Source organism: Pan troglodytes, chromosome 4 (genome assembly GCF_028858775.2).
Source record: "Pan troglodytes isolate AG18354 chromosome 4, NHGRI_mPanTro3-v2.0_pri, whole genome shotgun sequence".
NCBI classification, from domain to species: Eukaryota; Metazoa; Chordata; class Mammalia; order Primates; family Hominidae; genus Pan; species Pan troglodytes.
This window is the reverse complement of record NC_072402.2, coordinates 86,599,779-86,607,471: the sequence shown is the minus strand read 5'-3', so window position 1 is coordinate 86,607,471 and position 7,693 is coordinate 86,599,779. Positions and strand designations below refer to the sequence as shown.

At 36.1% G+C, this 7,693-nt stretch overlaps 1 non-coding gene across 1 annotated transcript; it reads right to left on the bottom strand.

The window, feature by feature from the left end:
- Positions 1-869: 869 nt before the first annotated feature.
- Positions 870-942, bottom strand: TRNAK-CUU (transfer RNA lysine (anticodon CUU)). The gene has a single exon. It is a non-coding gene; the product is annotated as a tRNA-Lys (tRNA).
- Between the last annotated feature and the right edge of the window lie 6,751 nt (positions 943-7,693).

The window sequence follows — 7,693 nt, the reverse complement described above, 5'->3', positions numbered from 1 at the left end:
CTTTGACCCAACCTGGAGCTCACAAAAACATGTGTTGTATGAAATCAAGGTTTAAGGGATCTAAGGTTGTGCAGGACGTGCCTTGTTAACAAAATGTTTACAGCAGTATACTTGGTAAAAGTCATCGCCATTCTCTAGTCTCAATAAACCAGGGGCACAATACACTGCGGAAAGCCGCAGGGACCTCTGCCCTTGAAAATGGGGTATTGTCCAAGGTTTCTCCCAATGTGATAGTCTGAAATATGGCCTCATGGGATGAGAAAGACCTGACCGTCCCCCAGTCCGGCACCTGTAAAGGGTCTGTGCCGAGGTGGACTAGTAAAAGAGGAAAGCTTCTTGCAGTTGAGATAGAGGAAGGCCACTGTCTCCTGCCTGCCCCTGGGAACTGAATGTCTCGGTATAAAACCCGACTGTACATTTGTCCAATTCTGAGATCAGAGAAAAACCGCCCTATGATGAGAGGTGAGACATGTTTGCAGCATTGCTGCTTTGTTATTGTTTACTCCACTGAGATGTTTGGGTGGAGAGAAACATAAATCTGGCTTACATGCACGTCCAGTCATAGTTCCTTCCCTCGAACTTAGTTATCATGTAGATTCTATTGCTCACATGTTTGTTGCTGACCTTCTCCTTATTATCACCCTGCCCTCTTACTACATTCCTTTTTGCTGAAATAATGAAGATAATAATCAATAAAAACTGAGGGATCTCAGAGACCACTGCCAGTGCAGGTCCTTGGTATGCAGCCCCTGGGCCCACTGTTGTTTCTCTATACTTTTTCTCTTTGTCTTATTTCTTTTCTCAGTCTCTCATCCCACCCGACTAGAAATACCCACGGGTGTGGAGGGGCAGGCCACCCCTTCATCTGGTGCCCAATGTGGGGCTCGAACCCACAACCCTGGGATTAAGAGTCCCATGCTCTACCGACTGAGCTAGTCAGGCTTGATTTCATGGTTATAGTGTGATTGATGGTCATATGAGTTACTAAATACTAACTAAAACCAAAATATTTTTAATAAACAGTCAATTTTACTTTGTTTACAAAGAAAAGTATCCAATATATATATTTTTTATTTCTGTTTGCCCATTGTAATACTGTCCATCATATGTAAAATGCTTGTGTTTAGATGTCAGAGTGTCTTCTTGAAATATGCATTATTACCTTCAAAACTGTAAATATATATCATTTAAGTTCTTACCTTGTATAGTCAGTTCAACCTTGAAAAATATTTCTTTTTATATTTTTTCTAAACCATTGTAGACTTTTGATAAATCTGGAACTAAGATATTAATTGACTATTACTAAAATTGTCTAAATGCTAAATCAATTAACTCATATATTTATAACAAACTTTTTGTAAAGAAAAAGTTTAACATTTTCACAATGTTAGAAAAGAATGAAGTGAATAAAGAAGATAAATATTAAGCTTTGTAGCATATATATGCCCTTTTAAAATATAAGCATTTATATTTTTATCAACTGGTTAAAATTAAAAAAAGAACCTGAAGTTTTCTATTTTATATCTAGTTTTAATTTCTTTACACTCATTTGTCTTTTTATGAAGAAATTTTGAGTTGGTATTTATCTGTGAAGTACATGCATTTGTTTTAGGATGACATAAAGTATGAAATCACTGAGAAAGTTGTGAAGGCAAAGTATTGCGTCTTAAGGTAATCTTTTGCATTGAATAATTTTCCTTAATACAAATGAAATTTAAAAGTTCTGGGAGAGGTTAAAAATTGTAAAATTCGAGTGTTTGTATTTTTAATTCAATTATTTATTTTTCTTCATTACGATCCAAATGTACAGAAAAGTTAAAAGAATAACAACAAATACACACACATCCTTCACACGAATGAATAAATGGTTAAAACCTTACCAAATTTGTTTCACTGGTCTATATCTTTCCTTCTGGCAGATCACTGCAGACATCAGAACCTCACACTCCAAAATACTTCACCATCCACCTCTCAGAGGTAAAGGGTATTAGCTCCTATGAAAATACAACCAAATTACCATCAATTGCCTACAAAAGTAAACAGTGGTGCAATGATATAATCAAGCAAAATATCTATTCTCAAATTTCATAGTTGGCTGCACAATTTCCTTTACCTTTTAATTTTTTAATCCATTTTCATTCCTTGCGTTTTTCTGTTATAGGTCTTTAGTCTTCCCCAATCTAAATAATTTCCATTACTTCTCTGTGTTCTTCATAACATTAAAGGCAAAGAGTCCAGGCCAGTTACCTTGAAGAGTATCTTAGAGTGTCTTGTTTTGGGAATTAAATTTTCTTTTTTTCTATATTCTGGTCAATAATTTCTGCAAAGATACTGCATTGCTGATGCTGCTTAATTCCTGCTGTACAGTATTCACGTCAGGCTGCCCATATTGGTGATGGCAAATTTGAGCACTGAGTTAAGGAAGAGACAGATTACATTATTATGAATATATTTTTCAATTTGTAGTGAAGAAACAAAATATTGGATTATTCTTTGAGACCATGTAAATAACTTGTTCCTCAACAACCATTCACACAACTTAGCATTTCTTGATATTCTTTGCTTGAACTAATAATTAAATTGCGTTTAAAATATGATGATTTTCAAAAATGCCATCATTTGTTGTATAAAAATACACTGGTTTAATAAAAATTAACTGGTTTATTACTGCAAAGAACAAACTTTTCTCACTTATTTTTTGTATCTCTTCTCCCGGATTCAAGTAAATGTTTATTTAATTACACATTTTCAATTCATTACTGATTTATCTTTTTATTCTCCAATTGTTCTCACCACGATCAATGGGAACTTTTTCAATTTAGTCTTATATCCTATTTTTTGGAATGTTATTGAAATACAAAAGATGTACAGAAAAGTACACAAATAATTGTATTTATACATTTTCACAAAGAAGACAAATGCTTTTATCTGTTAATCAGATTAATAAAAATAAGTTTAAAAAACTATAGCAATTCTCTTCATGTTCCCTCCTAATTACAATTTTCCTGCTGGAGAGGGAGGGTTCCTGATTTTTAAGTTTTCTGGGGTGAACTGAAGAAGCCACCATATCTCACAGTCCTAGCAATCATTCTTAACATAATAGACAAGTGAAATAATCAAACGATTCTCTAAAACGTTTGCTTCAGAAGTAATTATTCATAATGCCACTACATGTCCATAGTTGCGGTTATCTTACTTCTCACTGGCTGTAACTAACATGAAGTCTAAAGATACATGCAAATAAATTACTAAATATCATGTCTAAGGATCTATTTCTGTGGCTACTCCTGGACCATAGGCTGAGCCCCAGCCAGGTCCTATCCACAAGTAGAAAAGAAGTTAGATATGTCAAAACATAGACGTTAATATGAGGATATAATATACATTAATGGAAAAAAAGAAATGCGAATAATAGACACAAGGTGATTGAAGATGCCATTTCTGGGAGTATCAGAGAAAAGTTGGAGGTGGTAATTAATTTATATGGCAAACATTTGAGGAAAGCAAACAAACAGGATGGAGCAAGTCTTTTCTCTTCTTTGATTCCTTCCTGTGACTCCTTTCTTAATTATAAAACTCCTTTCTCAATTATAAAGTCAGCTGGTATAAAGAAAAAGGTAATTTTCAGAGAACCAAACATAGCGTCAAAGAGTAGCTTAATGACTCTGATTTCTAACATTGTGGATTAGATTTCTCAAGCGTTGAACATTAATATACATATAGGAATATATATATATTATATATACACATATATGTGTGTATAAATATATTATATATTATATATACACATATATGTGTGTATAAATATATTATATAATATATATACACACATATATATAACTATGCCCAGGAATGACATTTGATTTAATGTAGAATGCTCCTCTCTTATGTAAGAAGAGTTAAATTTTTTTTTTGCTTTATTGAGGTATAATTGCTATACAAAAAAACTTTACACATTAATGTATATATCTTGATGAGTTTAGACATATGCATATACATGCAATACTATAGACATCTATATCAAAAAAGAGAAGAGAGAGCCCAGAAATAATTCCATGTACATATAAGAAACTAATCTTTTACAAGGATGGCAAGAACACACAATGGGGAAAGGAAGTGTGATCCACAAATGGTATTGGAAAAACTGCATATCCACATGCAAAACAATAAACATGATGCCTATCTTATACCATACACAAAAATCAACTCAAAATGCAGTAAAGACTTAACTGGAAGACCCGGAACTGTAAAGCTCCTTGAAAAAACACAGGTGAAAATTCTTGACATTGATCTTGACAATAGTCTCTTGGATTCCACACAAAAGCACAGGCAGCAAGCACAAATATGGACAAGTGAGGCTACATTAAATTAAAAAGCTTCTGCGCAAGACTGGAAACAAGCAACAAAGTTAAAAGCTATTCTGTGGAATGGGAGACAATCTGTGCAAACCATACATTTAATGAGAAGTTAATATTTATAATACGTAAGACTCTCCTACACCTCAATAGCAGAAAACAAAACAAAATGAAACAACCTGATTAAAAATTAGGCAAAAGATATAGATAGACGTTTCCCCAAGGACGTTTACAAATGGCCAACAGTTATATGAAAAGCTGCTCAATATCACTAATCAGGGAAATTCCAATCAAAACTCACATTTGCTAGGGTGCCTATAATGAAAGAAAAAAGACAAGTGGTACACTTCGGGAGGCCGAGGCTGGCAGATCACCTGAGGTCAGGAGTTCGAGACCAGCCTGGCTAACATGGTGAAACCCTATCTCTACTAAAAATACAAAGATTAGCTGGACCTGGTGGCTGGCGCCTGTAATCCCAGCTTCTTGTTAGGGTAAGACAGGAGAATCGCTTGAACTCGGGAGGCGGAGGAGGCAGTGAGCCGAGGTCATGTCACTGTACTCCAGCCTGTGTGACAAGATCAAGATTCCATCTCAAAAAAAAAAAAAAAAAAAAAAAAAAAACACACACAAGTGGTACAAGCATTTGGAGAAATTGGATCACTTATATACAGTGTTGGTGGGAATGTAGGATGGTGCAGTCACTATAATAAACATTATAAAGGTTCCTCAAAAAGTTAAAATAGAACTACCATTCTAACCAGCAATCTCATTTCTGAGTATACATCCAAAAATTGCAGTCAGGATCTGGGAGAGATATACATCAATGTTCATTGCCACATTATTTTTGTTGCAGGACTATCTTTAATATCCAAGATATAGAAACAAACCAAATGTCCGTCAATAGATAGATGGATAAAGAAAATATGTTACCTACAACATAACATTACTCAGCCCGCCATTTGTGCCTTATCCTACCATTCGTGTCAGCATGTATGAAACTGGAGGGCGTTATGCTAAGTGAAATAAGCCAAGCAAAGGAGGACAAATACTGTATGATTCCACTTATATAAAATATCTAAAATAGTTAAACTCATAGAAGGAGAGAATAGAATGGTGGTTGTCAGGGGCTGGGGGAGGAGGAAGTGGGCAATTATTCTTCAGTGAATATAAAATATCTGTCATATAAGATACCATGGTATGAATAATGTCCTCCCAAAATTTATATGTTGAAACACAATCCCCAAACCGATAGTATTAATAGGTGGGGTCTTTAGAGGGGCTCACTCTGCCTTCATAAATGGGATTAATGACCTTATGAAAGATATCTAATGGGCCGGGCGCAGTGGCTCACGCCTGTAATCCCAGTACTTTGGCAGGCCGAGGCGGGCAAATCACGAGGTCAGGAGATCGAGACCATCCTGGCTAATACGGTGAAACCCCGTCTCTACTAAAAATACAAAAAAAAAAAAAAAAATATATATATATATATATATATATATATATATATATATGTATTAGCCGGGCGTGGTCGAGGGCACCTGTAGTCCCAGCTGCTCAGGAGGCTGAGGCAGGAGAATGGCGTAAACTCCGGAGGCGGAAGTTGCAGTGAGCCGAGATTGTGCCACTGCACTCCAGCCTGGGTGACAGAGAGAGACTCCGTCTAAAAGAAAAGAAAAAAAAAAAGATGTATAATGGAGCTGTTCCTCTCCTTTGCCATTCCACCATCTGCCATGTGAAGACACAGCAACAAGACACCATCTTGGAAGCAGAGAGAGACCCTCACTAGACACTGTATCTGCCAATACTTTGATCCGGGACTACCCAGTCTCAAGAAATGTCTGAAATGAATTTCTGCTATTAATAAATTCCCAGTTTGTGTTATGTTTTTATACCAGCAGGAGTGGACTAAGATTCAAGATGAATAAATTCTAGAGATCTATGTATGATATAGTGCCAACAGTTAACAATAGAGTGTTGTGTACTTTAAAATATGTTGAGCACGGGTGTGGTGGCTCACGCCTGTAATCCTAGCACTTTGGGAGGCTGAGGTGGGTGGATCACTGGAGGTCAGGAGTTCAAGACTAGCCTGGCCAACATGGTGAAAACCCGTCTCTACTGAAAATACAAAAAAATTAGCTGGGCGTGGTGGTGCATGCCTGTAGTCCCAGCTACTCGGGAGGCGGAGAGAGGAGAATCACTTGAACCCAGGAGGCAGAGGTTGCAGTGAGCCGAGATTGTGCCATTGCATTCCAGCCTGGGAGACACAGAGAGACTTCATCTAAAAAAAAAAAAAAAAACAAAAAAGCATATATATATATATATATATATACACACACACACACACACAGAGAGAGAGAGAGAATAAATCTTACATTAAGTGTTCTCACCAAAAGAAAAAAAAAACTTCACAAAAGAACATGGAAATTTTTGGAGGTGATGGATGTGTACTTCTTTCTGAAACCTTTCCTACAGTACCCTAGTCAAAAGGTTACTTTTTTTTTTTCCTTAACAACTGATAATTTCTTATGCTCTCATTGTTCAGGTACAAAAGTGGAAGAGTTTGGTTCTGTGTCCCTATGCAAATCTCATCTCGAATTGTAATCCCCATGTGTTAGGGGAGTGGACTGGTGGGAGGTGATTGAATGATGGTGACAAACGTCCCCCTTGCATAAATTTGAGACCCTTACTTTGGAACTCAGAATTTCTCAACTGAGTAAAAATATGTCATAAGGCATGACTCAAGCTCAAGCTTGACAAGTGCAGATGGAATTTACAAAGCTAGACTGTCTCTTTTCTGTCTTTTTTTTTTTCTGTATTTGCGGGTGTTATTTGCTAGTATCTTTCCTTCAGATTCGCAACTAGAGCTATATTTCAACATAAATGATTTTTTGTATTTCACCAGGAATCTATATTCATTAAGCTACTATAGTATGGGACACCTGAAGGCAGACTATGGCTTATAGAAGGAGACTAAACTCTGTAGAAGAGTAGAAAGTTCAAAGACAAGCATACTCTGCCTTTGGTTAGCAGAGAAAGTAGACGATTTAATTCTCAAACATTTGTTATGAATTTAGAAAGAGCTTTCCTTTCTTTTTTGAGAGATCATGGTAAATTGTTGCCATTAAGAGCTCCCAGATCCTCAAAGGTCAAAGCTAAGGAAATTTAATTAGGGCGAGGCCTAGGAGTCTTGAAATTATTCAAGTTTCTCTCCATTTCATCTTGTCTGTAATTTGTATATGGAAAACAATTTGGAATGTTGGGCATGGTTTTCTCTTTCTAGATGTTTCTCATGATTTTCCTTCTGTGCCTTTGCCCATTGCTTGCGAAAGCAGAGAAAG